The sequence below is a fragment of the Nelumbo lutea genome, chromosome 1 (assembly GCF_056320005.1).
Source record: "Nelumbo lutea isolate HS-2025 chromosome 1, American lotus-T2T, whole genome shotgun sequence".
Lineage (NCBI taxonomy): Eukaryota > Viridiplantae > Streptophyta > Magnoliopsida > Proteales > Nelumbonaceae > Nelumbo > Nelumbo lutea.
The window spans coordinates 121,486,144-121,500,466 of NC_142684.1; the positions used below are offsets into that span (position 1 = coordinate 121,486,144).

The following is a 14,323-nucleotide window of genomic DNA, read 5'->3' on the forward strand; positions in this document are numbered from 1 at the left end:
AGAGCAGAAAGAAGGAAGGAAGAAGAGGAAGACAACAAGAAAGAGGAAAAATGGAGAATGAGAAAGAAAGGAGGAGTTCAATAATCTCCTCTTTCCCCTACTCTAATCTTTTTATTAAACTTACTTAAGTTACATAATTTACAAGGAGGCTCTTAAGTAGGCGTCCACATCAGCAATACACTTAAAAAACAGAACAGAACCTAAAGGCCCAATAAGAAAACATAACAAGGAGGAACTAATAAGAATGACACTAAAGGACTAGGGACCATTTGGCTCAGTCTCTCCTACACCATCATTATATATAAACATATGAAGAGAATGGAAATAGTACAAAAAGTATACACAACTGGTTCATAGTTGATTAGGTCAGTTAAATGACATTAGATGGCATTTTCTACTTTTTCATGTTTTATTTTTTTGGGGTAAGCATGTGCCCTTGCAAGTTAGATTGTGTTATATATTTGCATGTTTAATTAGATATAATATATATTTTAATGTTTTAGAGCTAGCCGAACAAGGGTAGATTAGTCATTTTATTTCTGTTAAGTTATGTGCTTATGTGGCAGTTTTAATAGAGACTTCCTGTCCCATACTTAAGTGGGGGAGCAGTTTAGTCTTTGTACAACTAATTAGAGGCTAATTCATATTAGGGTCGACTGACAGGGTTTAAGTGGGAGAGCAGTTTAGTCTCTACTTGTGACTGCTGCTCCTTTCTGTTCGTGACTTCTTTTTCTTCTCTCTGGATTGCAAATGGAGAACACAGACTCGACCTAGGTCTGAGAACACTTCGGCCTTTCTTTCTATGCTCAGAACTTGATTGCCTTTCAAGAGAATAACTCCAGAAATAAGTGGATGGTCGATTGAAGCTCTCCATCAAGGTTGGTTATCCTTTTTTTGTGTTGGTGTTTTTGGATTGGAAAACCCTCAAAAATCTGCTCGGACTTTTCAGAACTTAAAGAACTAGGCTATTTGTAGCCTTGGTTCTTGACAAAAGGCCCAAGAACAGGCTATGTTTACAGTGACCGAATGGTGTAAGGGTTACTATAGTGGTTGTAGTTGATGTCTTTGGACTGGTAGTGACCTTTAAAAAAAAAGGGGTAAGACAGACCTGTACCATGTGGGACAGAGATGGTTGTGTGGTGATGTTTTTGATGCTCACCCTTTATTGAGCAGCCTCAAGAGGGCTTGTATGTGGTTAGTAAATTGCTGAATTACTGCAGTGGTGATTTATGGCTCTGTGTAATCAGTAGTGGTGTGAGCAAGAACAAAAGTTGTTTTTTTTTTGAGCTGGAAGGAATGGCCGAATTGCCTACATCAATTTTCTGCCTTGTTGGTGTTGTCTGAATGTTGGTTTACCTTTTGTTCTTAATCTGAATGGTAGTTTGTGCACAGTGGTGACTTGTTGTGTACCTATCACCTGAGTTTAGAGACTGTTGTAGTGTTGCCTTGACTGTTGTAGTATTTGGTTGGTGACTGAGAGTTCAGCATTAGAGATAGCAATGGGGGAGACATAATGGCAGCAACGGTAGGTGGTTCTAGTGATCAGAAACCAAGTGTGATGATCCCCTCCGATTATTTGGGTGTGCAGATGACCTCCATTAAACTTAATGGTGAGAATTATGTGCCATGGACCATGTCAGTGGAAGTTTTCCTCAAGGCAAGGAGGAAAGTGAAACACGTGAAGGAAGATAAACCATCAACTGATTCTCCAGGGTTTGATGACTGGGAAAGGAAGATGCCCAAATCATGACATGGTTATGGAATAGTATGGAACCCAAAATAAGTGCCAACTTTATGTTTTTAGATACAACTAAGGATATATGGGAACATGCTAAGAAGCTTTATTCTGGGCAGGATAATACTACAAGGGTATATCAGCTCTATCAGGAGTATTTCGATCTGCAGCAAGGGAATAGAACTCTAGAAGAGTACTATTCCAGTATGAAGAACCTCAGAAATGAACTCAATGTCTATCATCCCCTCACTCCAGATGTTAAGGTTCAACAACAATAGAGGGAACAACTAGATGTCACTAGGCTCTTAATGGGGTTGAAATCAGAATATGAACCAATTAGGGCCCAAATATTGGGAGGCTCTACTCTTCTTATACTTGAGGAAGTTTTTGCACAACTTCGTAGGATTTCTTTGGGATTTATAAAGAATCCCACATAGTCTGACATATCAGCATTTGTGATAGCCAGAGGAGGTGGACATGGTACTAGAGGGGGAGGACATGCCTCCCGAGGAGGTCGTGGTAGTTCCGTATTTGGCCGTAGTGGTGGTCGTGACTCAGGGGGAGGTTGTGGTAAAGGAAAAAGTAACTCTACAAGGAAATGTACCCATTGTGGCAGGGACAGACATCGGTGAATTTTTGTTATGATCTCCATGGCCCTCTTTCTACATGGGCTAATCATGCAGTAGCTGGTGGGGTTGATGTCAGTGATAACCAATAGGCATATCTAACACCTTCCACATCTACATCTATTTTCGGGAAGGAGATGGTGAGTGTACCGCGCGACGAGTATGAGAGGTTCCTCTAAGCTACTTCACAGCATACTACAACCACCCTTGCCCACTTAGGTATAGCTTGTCTGGCATCCAAACCCTCTCCCTGGATTATTGACTCTGGAGCCTCTGATCACATGATCGGGACTCCAGGTGTGTTTTCTTCCCTCTCTGAAACTTCCACATCTCAAGCTGTTACCCTTGCCAACTGTTCCTCTTCTCCCATCTGTGGTGTTGGTAATGTTGACACGACTTCTCTTCTTTATCATCTGTTCTATATGTCCCTAAGTTTCCATTCAATCTTATGTCTGCCAGTAAATTAACCAAGACTCTTAATTGCTCTATTACATTTTTCCCTTTTGTGTTTTTTAGGATCTCAAGACGGGGAAGAAGATTGGTGGGGGGCATGAGGCTGGTGGATTGTATTACCTTGACGGTGGTAGATTGTCAGTTGCACTTCAGACTTCACTCACTCCTCTATAGTGGCATTGTCGACTGGGACATCAATCTCTCAAGGCGCTCAAGATACTGGTTCCGTCTTTGAGTCATTTGTTGTCTTTACATTGTGAGTCATGTCAGTATGGGAAACATCGTCGGGTTCACTCACTCACTCCTTTTGCTTTGGTTCATTCAGATGTTTGGGGTCCGATTAAAATAGTCTTATAATGGTTACAAGTATTTTGTCACTTTTATTGATGATTGTTCAAGGATGACATGGATTTATTTAATGAAAGAAATGAGTGAATTATTTTCCATTTTTCAAAAATTACATGCTGAAATACGTACACAATTTGGTGTATCAATCAAAGTTCTTTGTTCAGATAACGGTCATGAATACTTTCATACTTCCTTTCAACAATATTTAGAACAGCATGGCATCATTCATCAAACTTCATGTGCATCTACTCCTCAACAAAATGGGGTGGCTGAATGAAAGAACCGTCATCTCCTTGAAACTGCTCGGTCTATTCTTCATCATATGAGTGTTCCTAAACGATTTTGGAGTGATGTTATACTTACTACGTGTTTCCTTATTAATCGGGTGCCCTCCTTCATTCTTCATGGTCGGTCTCGCTTTTCTATTTTGTCCCCACCTTGTCTCCCTTTCCATTAACACCCCGCATCTTTGGCTGTGTGTGCTTTGTTTACAATCCGAGTCTTGGGATAGACAAGTCGGATGCACGCTCTATTAAGTGTCTTTCTTGGCCACTCCCGGATTCAAAAAGGGCATAAGTGTTACAATCCCATTACTTGGAAGTGCTATGTCTGTCTTGATGTCACCTTTTTTGAGTTTGTCCCCTTCTTCTCGGGACCTGAAGCATCAATGTCTCCACCTTTGCTTCCTCTTCCTCTTCCAGTCTATGATCCCGTTCTGGTTGTTCCAGTTGGGGTTGACCCTTCACCTCCCCCAGTGCAGACTAAACGACCACCGATTCGGCATGTGTATACTCATCGACAGACACCGGCTCCTCCTCCAGCTTCTACCTTGTCTGCAGATCCTGTTGTTGCTCCTATCCCAAAACCTTCAAGACTTGATCTTCCCATTGCTTTACAGAAAGGTAAACGTAGTTGTACCCTCCATCCCATTTCCAATTTTGTTTCAATCTCTCGCCTTTTCGCTTCACATCGCCAATTTGTTTCACTGTTGTCATCTATTTCTATACCTAAGAATGTCCAAGAGGCTATTAGCTCACCTAGGTGGCGGCAGGCAATGGAGGAGGAACTCTCTGCCCTTCAGCATACTCAAACGTGGGAGCTCTCTACTCTTCCTCCCGGTAAGCATGTTGTGGGTTGTAAATGGGTGTATACTGTTAAATACTTGCCAGATGGTAGTGTAGAGCGTCTAGAGACCTCTCTAGTGGCTAAGATTGGCTCTGTCCGTGTCTTAATTTCCCTGACAGTTATGTATGATTGGCCCTTTTTTCAACTTGACATTAAAAATGCCTTCCTTCATTGTGACCTTATGGAGGAGGTATATATGGAGCAACCACCTGGGTTTATTGCTCAGGGGGAGGATGGTAAGGCGTGTAGATTGAAAAAGGCAATTTATGGGTTAAAACAATCACCTTATGCTTGGTTTGGGAAGTTTAGTGAAGTGGTAAAGAATTTTGGAATGAAACAATGTCAGGTTGACCACTCGATGTTCAGCTATGATTCAGAAGCTGGAAATATTTTATTAGTGGTCTATGTGGATGATATTGTCATAACTGGTAGTGACAAATTGGGGATCGATAAACTAAAGGTATTTCTGCAAAACCATTTTCAAACAAAAGACCTTGAGACATTGAAGTATTTCTTGAGTATAGAAGTTGCTAGATCAAAACAAGGTGCAAACCTGTGCCAAAGAAAATATGTTCTTGATCTGCTAGATGAAACAGGACTGTTAGGTGCAAAACCGGCTAAAACTCCCATAGAGCCAAATGCTAAGTTGAGCAGTGATACAAGGGAAATATTTGATGATCCTATAAGGTATAGACGGTTAGTGGGGAAGCTGAACTATTTGACTATCACGAGACTAAACATCTCCTTTGCAATTAGTGTGGTGAGCCAATTTATGCAGAACCCTCAGATACTTCACTGGGATGCAGTTCTTAGAATTGTAAGGTACCTGAAGGGAGATCCAGGCCGTGGGTTATTGTACAAACCAGGAGGAAGACTTGAGGTAATTGGGTATACAGATGCAGATTGGGCAGGCTCTGTGTCTGATAGAAGATCTACTACAGGTTAATGCACATTTCTTGGAGGAAATCTTGTGACATGGAAGAGTAAGAAGCAGACGGTTGTGGCAAGGAGCAGTGTTGAAGCCGAATACAGAGCCATGGCACACACTACATGTGAATTAGCATGGCTGACGAATCTCCTACAAGAAATCGGGTTCTCCAAGGATAGACCTATGAAATTGTACTGTGACAATCAAGCTGCACTCCACATCTCATCTAACCCTATTTTTCATGAGAACTGTTGAGTGGGCCGACTTGTGTTTAGTTTTTTTTTTTTTAATTAAGATGTTGTTGGGCCTTGGGCCCATTAGTGTTTATTTTTTAAAGAGCTATAATTACTTAGTTTGAGTTGCCGCCCTACTAAGGGCATCTTTGTAATATCTCATTCTTAAGTTAATTAGAATGAGGGGCTGGCGGCTAGGGTTATGTCAATCTATCCTAGTCCACCTTCTTCTCTTTTCACAAGAAGCTTGGCCGAAATCAGCACATAAGGCTTTCTACTTGGTATCAGAACAGGTTGAAGGTTTTTGAAGAGATTCGTTCCTACAGCCCTAGATCGACCGACTGCATGGAGATTTAAGAGGTTGATCGAAGCTTTCAGGTAAGCCCAGTTTTTGGATTTTCTTGATGGACTTGTATGCTCTATAACTGGTCTAGGGTTTCTCATTAGAATCAGGAAAAACTGGAGAAAGGGGAAAAGTCCTGATTTTGTTGGACTCTTCAATTTTTTGACCTAGGTAGTGGCGCCCTGTTTTTTTTAGGGTTCCTCTGGGTTTTTTGTAAGGGGCGATTCAAGTTCCATGTGGTTTTGAGGCCTCTAGAGAGGGCGGTTGCTTCTTCTCTCTCTTCTCCCCATCCCATCGAAAAAGAATCTTTCGTGGGAAGAAAGTCTAAGACACCAAAGGAGTGTCATTGGTTCCAAAAGGTATTTTGTTTATTCTTGTTGCATTTTTTAGTTGTTTTTTGTACCTCTTTGGGACACATAGAGGGACATAGAGTTGAATATAAGCCCAGGAATGAAATGAGACCAGTGGGAGGAGGTGTTGGAAACCCCTTCGGAGCCGGAACCATTACTACAGTTAGGTTGGATGGTACAAATTACTTGGAATGGTCCTAATCTGCAAAGATGGCCATTGGGGCTCGTGGAAAATTGGGTATATTACTGGTGAAGAGGTAAAACCCGAAACTGGCAACTCCCGGTGGGTGCAAGAAAATTATATGGTAATGACATGGTTGTGTAATTCTATGTTGCCACATAAAAGTAAAAACTTTTTATGGGCAAACACTGCTAAGGAGATATGGGATGGGATTGCAGAGACCTATTCATAGAAGGAGAATGTTGCTAGGGCTTATCAACTGAGAAATCAAATTATTGCTACTAGGCAGGGAGATAGATCTGTTGTAGCTTATTTTTCAGTCCTTAAGACCCTGTGGCAGGAGATCGACCATCTAGAGACCTTTGCTTGGGAAACCACCAAGGATGCAGCTACCTATCAAAGACATTTAGAGAAGTATAGGGTGTTTGAATTCCTTGCTGGCCTTAACCCTGAGTATGACATTGCACGACAGCATCTTCTTTCCAGGGACAGTGTCACTCTCTCCCAAGCATATGCATTCGTGTCAGGAGAGGACTGCAGGAGGGATGTAATGATGAAGAATCTCATGTCTGATCAGTCTGCTATGGTAAGTGCTGTGAAACCTAAATAGAATGGCAATGAGAACAAGAAGGAAGACAAAAGAGACTTATTCTGTGACTACTGTAAGAAACCAAAGCATACAAGAGATACTTGCTGGAAGCTTCACCCACATCTTGTGCCGACCAGATTGAAAAATAATAAAGGAAATGCACATATGGCAGTTACTGGTGACACTCCGGCCCCCCCTACTACAGCTGCCTTGGAGTCTGTTGCAACTACTGCAGTAAGGGCCGAGCTTGAGAGGTTTGGGTTACTTATGAATCAGAGGGATACAGCTAGTTCCAATTCAGCCGCAACCGGACAACAAGGTACAGGTAGCACAGGTGGAACTCACTCTACCTCCCTTGACCACACAGGTAGTCCACATGTCACTGCAAAACTATGTTTCTGCTTCAGGTAAGGAGAAATCTCCTTGGATTATAGACTCTGGAGCCTCAAAGCGCATGACCCATTGCTCCACCATTTTCTCCTCTTACCAGCTCAGTTCTGGCAGAGATAGGGTGTCCACAGCTGATGGATCCCATGTTCCTATTGCTGGGAAGGGATCTGTCAGGATTAATGATTCCATTTGTTTACCCTATGTCCTCCATGTTCCTAGATTGAGCACCAACTTGTTATCTGTTAGTAATTTAACTAAGAATCTGAACTGCTCAGTAATTTTTTCTCCTGGACATTGTATTTTGTAGGATCTGGATTCAAAGAGGACGATTGGGAGTGGTCGTGAAGTGAATGGAATCTACCTCTTGGATACTCTTCCAATTCACCAAAGTCATCATGTTTGCAAGGACAGTGAGTCAAAACTTATGGATCAGTTTATACTTTGGCATAACCATCTGGGTCATTTGTCTTTTTCTTCTTTAAGTTCTTTGTTTCCAAAACTGTTTGAGTCTGTGAGCCTGTCAAGGTTGAAGTGTGAAGGTTGTGAACTTGGAAAGCATTGTAGACACTCTTTTAAACCGAGTAAAAAAAGACGTTCTTCTCCTTTTGATGTTATTCATTCGGATGTGTGGGGCCCTTATCATGTTCCCTCTATGGGCGGCTATCGCTATTTTCTCCTGTTTGTGGATGATTTCTCTCGACATTCGTGGATTTACTTGATGAAATCACGTGATGAGGTACCATCCTTGGTGAGGCAATTCCATCAGATGGTATTAACACAGTTTGGAACTAGAATCAAGATGTTCAGATCTGACAATGCTAGGTAATATTTTGAGAGACATCTTGCCTCATATCCGTTGGAGTATGGTGTTGTCCATCAGAATAGTTGCTCCTATAGTCCACAACAGAATGGTGTTGCAGAGAGAAAGAACAAACACATTGTTGAGACGGCAAGAAGCATGATGATCACAGCGACAGTTCCGGTTCGTTTTTGGGGTGATGTTGTTCTCACGGCAATATATCTGATCAACAAGATGCCTTCTCGTATACTTGGATTCAGCACTCCATTCAGCCTTCTTTTTCTTCAGGGGGAGATGTTTCATATTCCTCTAAGGGTGTTTGGGTGTATCTGCTTTGTGCATATTCTTGGTCCTTACCATTCGAAGCTTGATCCCAAGGCAAAGAAATGTATCTTCCTTGGATATGCAGAGAATCAGAAAGGGTACCGCTGCTATGATCCAGTCTCTGGGAACCGGTTTGTTACTATGGACATCACCTTTTTCGAATCTACATACTTCTTCTCAAGGAATCCTTCTCAGGGGGAGTGTTTTGGGGAAGTAAGTCAGCAGTCCATCCCTCTCCCAGTTCCAGTTCCTGTGTCTACTACTGTGCTTGACAACCATCCGATGTCACCTACCTTGCCACCCCCTTTGCGTTCCGTCTCACAGTATTACTCACGGCAGAAACTTCATAAGGAGGTTGATTCCACTACAGCAAAACTCACACCACTTCCTGTCGATCCCTTGGAGACTCCAGATTCGGCTGATATAGATCCAGGTATTCCTCTTGATCCCTCTACTATTTCAGTTCCCATTGGTCCCATTAACACTGTTACAGATAACCTTGATCTCCCTATTGCTCTTAAAAAAGGGAAGAGGAAGTGCACTGCTCATTGCATATCACAATATTTATCCTACAGTGGACTTTCTCCTTCCTACCGTGCTTTTCTCTCTTGTCTTGATTCCGTGTCTATACCCAAGTGTGTTAGTGAGGCTCTCTCCGAACCTAAGTGGAAGGCAACTATGCAAGAAGAGATAGAGGCTTTGATTAAGAATCAGACATGGGAGATTGTGGACCTACCAGAAGGCAATGAGACAGTTGGATGCAGATGGGTTTACACAGTAAAGTATAAGGCAGATGGAAGCATAGAGAGGTACAAGGCAAGACTTGTTGCAAAAGGATACACACAGACCTATGGCATTGATTATCTGGAGACTTTTGCACCAGTTGCAAAGATGACCTCGGTTCGGATACTCCTTTCTCTTGCTGCCTCATACTCTTGGCCCTTGTTTCAACTGGATGTGAATAATGCTTTCCTAAATGGGGATATGCAAGAAGAGGAGTATATGGATCTTCCAGCTGGTTTTTATGATAATGCTAAAGTGGGAAAGGTATGCAAGCTGAAGAAGTCACTATATGGCTTGAAACAATCCCCTAGAGCATGGTTCGACAGATTAGAAAAGCCCTAATTGTTTTTTGCTACACTCAAACTCAATCTAATCACACCTTGTTTATGAAGCGCAGGGGATCCTTGGTGTCAATCCTAATTGCTTATGTGGATGATATTGTTGTCAATGGGAATGATCCGAGTGAGATTGATAATCTGAAGAGGAACCTGCATAAGGAATTTGAGATTAAGGACCTTGGAGAACTGAGATACTTCTTAGGCATTGAAGTTGCAAGATCAAAACATGGAATTTTTATCTCTCAAAGGAAGTATGTCTTGGACCTTCTCCAAGAAACAGGGAAACTTGGAACAAAGGCAGCTAGCACCCCTATTGATCAAAACCATAGAATCAGTGCATCAGAAGGTGAACCGGTAAAGGACCTTGGGAGGTACCAAAGACTTGTGGGTCGGCTACTATACTTGTGCATGACAAGACCGGACATCTCCTATGCAGTAAGTGTAGTGAGCCAATACATGCATGCTCCACGAGACCAGCACTGGAAGGCAGTTGACAGGATCCTTGCTTATCTGAAGGGACATCCAGGCAGAGGCATATTGTTTACTGATCATGGATAGCTCAAGCTAGAGACCTATACAGATGTGCACTGGGCAGGATGCCTCGATGACAGAAGATCAACTTCAAAAGTGTGCACCCTAGTTGGGGGTGACCTAGTCTCATGGAAGAGTAAAAAACAAACAGTTGTGGCAAGATCAAGTGCAGAAGCCGAATATAGGCCCATGGCACATGGAGTTTCAGAACTTCTCTGGATCCGTTCTCTGTTGGAAGAAATTGGTATTCAGGCAGAAGAACCTATGATGCTATTCTGCGATAACCAGGCAGCAATCAATATTGCTCATAATCCAGTCCAGCATGACCGAACTAAGCACATTGAAGTAGATAGACATTTTATCAGAGAAAGGATAACTAATGGAGAAGTTTGTCTTCCATACATTTCTTCTGATTTGCAGCTTGCTGATGTCCTCACAAAAGGCATTGCAAAGAATAAGCTGGAGCATGATTTACGCAAGTTGGGGATGTATGACATCTACTCCCAACTTGAGGGGGAGTGTTGAGTGGGCCGACTTGTGTTTAGTTTATTCTCTTTTAAATTAAGATGTAATTACTTAGTTTGAGTTGCCGCCCTACTAAGGGCATCTTTGTAATATCTCATACTTAAGTTAATTATAAATAGAATGAGGGGTTGGTTGTAGGGTTATGTCAATCTATCCTAGTCGACCTTCTTCTCTTTTCTTCCCTTTCCTCTGTCTCTTGCTGAAATCCCCAACTTTCTACTCTTCCTTTCACAAGAAGCTTGGCCGAAATCAGCACATAAGGCTTTCTACTAGAACAAAGCACATAGAGATTGATTGCCACTTTGTGAGGGAGAAAGTCCTTATTGAAGAAATAAGCACAAAATATGTGGGCTCAAGTGATTAATGGGCAGATTTGTTTACAAAAAGCTTAAGCTCAGGGAGAGTGAACCATATTTGTAACAAGCTGGGATTATATGACATATATTCTCCAACTTGAGGGGGAGTGTTAGAGCTAGCCGAATAAGGGTAGATTAATCATTTTATTTTTGTTAAGTTATGTGCTTATGTGGCAGTTTTAATAGAGACTTCCTGTCCCATAATTAAGTTGGGGGGGGGGGAGTTTAGTCTTTGTACAACTAATTAGAGACTAATTCATATTAGGGTCAACTGATAGGGTTTAAGCTATCAGATTCGACTGTTCCTTTTCTTCTTCTTCTTCCTCTGGTCCGAACTGCTGAAGCCACTGAGATAACATAATGTTATACATAATTTGAATATTTAATTCTAAGCCTTTACAAAGACTTGTGTGCATGAGTGCATCTAAGGATGGTTACCAGGTTGAACTTGAAAGCTGAGTCTTCTTGAGTTTGCAAAAATGATGAAAAGGAATTATAATTGGTTTGTCAACAAACTTGGAAAATATTCAGCATGTCAAGGAGCATGGTTTGCTGCTACCTTTAGATATATGATTGTTCTATTATGCTCATTGTTTTATTACGCTCATTGTTCTAACACTTTCATGAAAAGTTTTCTCATGTTTTTTTTTTTTTTTTTTTGATAAGTAAAAGTATTATTATGTTTTGTAATCCATGTTTGTCACACCTTGCATTGGTAATTTGGTATAGAGCTCTTTGCCTCCCATCCCACTAACAGAAACCCAAGTAGATTATCCATCTTTCAGGGCTTCCATCTCTAACTAAGTCTCTCCCTACAATTGAAAGATGCATACTGTGCTGCTTGCCTGCTTCTAATTTGTATTGCATTCATTGAAGGATATCAGATTTTATACCTATAAAAGGTGAATTCAAAGGACAAACTCAGTTGAGTTTTCAAACTTGGGAAACAGAACTAACAATGAGTTTGAATGAACAGATTCTGCAATGTCCAGGAAGATATGAATAGGACAGAAGACATGGGAGGGAAAGCAAATATTGTAATGGGTCTATTGGTGCCTGTGTTTGTTTAGAATCAAAGAGAGGCCAAGGGCTCTTCAACCTGCTTCCTTAACGTTTCTGTTTTTCCAGTGGGTTTTCACAAGAATAAGTGGCATGGGTGCTGTATTGACAGCCGTGGTTCTAATTGGAGTTTACTCCCTATAAATACTTTCCCTACATTTAGTGTTTTATTATTATTATTATTGGAGTTTATTACTATTATTATTATTATTATTTATTATTATTATTATTATTATTATTATTATTATTATTAGTATTAGTATTTTATTATTATTATTGGAGTTTATTAATTGTATTGACAGCCGTGGTTCTTATTATTATGAAAAGTAGGCCTTTTCTTGGTGGTTGATCATTTATTGAAACTATATGAGGGTGTTTACATGGATAGGTGGAGATTGATTAGAAATTTACTATTAAACAATAACAGTAATGTAACTTTACAAATCATATTCAAGTGTCTAACTTTCCAAGCAAAGCATTTCATCCTATGGGGAGAGAGAGCTTTTTATAAGGTCATATACATGGGGAGGTTTACCACTCACAATTGATTCGATGACCAAATGCACTCAAGAAAATGAAGCATCCAAGACTGATCCATCTTTGCATGTTGGGCAATTTAACAAATAGAGCCTTGACCATTAAATCACTCTTCATCGATGATATATAAAAAACAGTAACATCTATAATTGCAATTTAGGCCCTTGTTTGATTTCACTTAGAATAAGCACTTGTTTTAACAAGTACTTCTTTTTAAGTGTTGGGACCACACATTAAGTGGTAATTAAGTGCTTGTGCATGTTTGGTAAAAAAGTCAACAAGAAGTACTTTTTTAAAAAAGAAGCACTTCAACAAAAAGTGACCTGGGAGTTGCTTTTTTTTTTCACTTCTTGGAGAAGTGCTTATTCGAATAATATGGGACAATTCAGTCCCTAGAATTTTTTATACCCCACAAGAGTTTTCTTCCCTCTTCCTTCCATTCGAACACAACGGATGCAAGGGCAGCGCACCAAACACCTTGACGACTGGCAACGACCAACTGTGCAAGGAAAACGGCCTGCAATCAGGTCGTTTTGCTATTTTCCACAGTTTTATGCATTTTATTTTGATTTGAACTAGTTTTGTTGACTTTTTCCACCGTTCTCAAGGAGCATTCGAAGTTCTGAGCTTAGGAAATGCAACACGAAAACCATCTGGAACAATTCCATTGAGCTGATTGTATGAAAGGTCGATTGAGACCAGAGATTTACAATTAAGGATCCCTGGAGGAATGCTCCCTGAGAACTCATTTCGGTCTATTTTGAGAATTTGCAAGTTCGAAAGGGAGCTGATTGATGCAGGAATGTCTCCAGAGAAGTTGTTGTTGGAAAGGTCGAGAGTTTCCAGTACACCAAAGTTGCCAATGTTACTTGGAAGAAACCCAGAAAAATGGTTATGGGAGAGGTTGAGGGTCTTGAGATTACTCCCCAAACCCCACAAATCTGATGACAAACCAGTGATATTGTTATTGCTCAGATCCAATGTTTGAAGCTTGCCAAGTTTTCCAATGGTAGAATCAGGGATGATCTCTGGCCTAAACCAGAAGCCACTAAACCAATAACATTCTCTTCCTGATTGTCACATAAGACCCCTTCCCATGAACAAATTGGAGCAGATAAGTCGAAAATGGATGAAGAGTTTAGACCCATTTTCTCAAAGAAATCAGAGACAAAGAACTCATCTGTTTTGGGTTGTTGGGAAACTAAAGGCCTAAAGAAAAGTGTAAAAACCAGAACAGAACTGAAAAAACCAAAACACATCTGTGGCTAGGGCTGAAATGATAGAAAATATAGAAGAGAATACCAATACAAAATTCTCCACCTGCCTGCCTCAGAGAATCAAAATCATCCTTCTGTGGTAAGAGGTTTTGGGGTCACTAAGAGGTGAGAACACAGTCCTTGCTTTCTGTAACTCCATGAAGAACCAAAGCGATCAACACCACAGTGAAGAGTGGTTTTGGACCTTCAAACCAAAATCACTTTTGGGGTTCAAACTTAACCCAGAATCATCTTTTTGCAGCTTCAGTAGTTCAGTTCGACAGTTCGTGTTCATATTCAGAAAAGATTATCTTTTTTGGGACAATATGAACAGGGTAGTACTTTTCTTGCTTTAGGATTCTTAGGAGAGTGCTACCTCATCTTGTCTGACGTTGCAGCTTCATGAAAGCCAACAAAGAAAATCCAAACAGATAAGTACTCAACTGGAGCTCTCTTGTCTATGTTTAGGACATGAGAAGCTGTAATTTACCTGTCTTTCATTTCTAAATGAAAT

At 40.8% G+C, this 14,323-nt stretch overlaps 1 protein-coding gene across 2 annotated transcripts in view; it reads right to left on the bottom strand.

Moving 5' to 3' along the window:
- The window catches only part of LOC148877196 (NAC domain-containing protein 96-like), a 43,538-nt gene that overhangs the window by 7,008 nt on the left and 22,207 nt on the right, over positions 1 to 14,323 (bottom strand). The window lies entirely within an intron of this gene.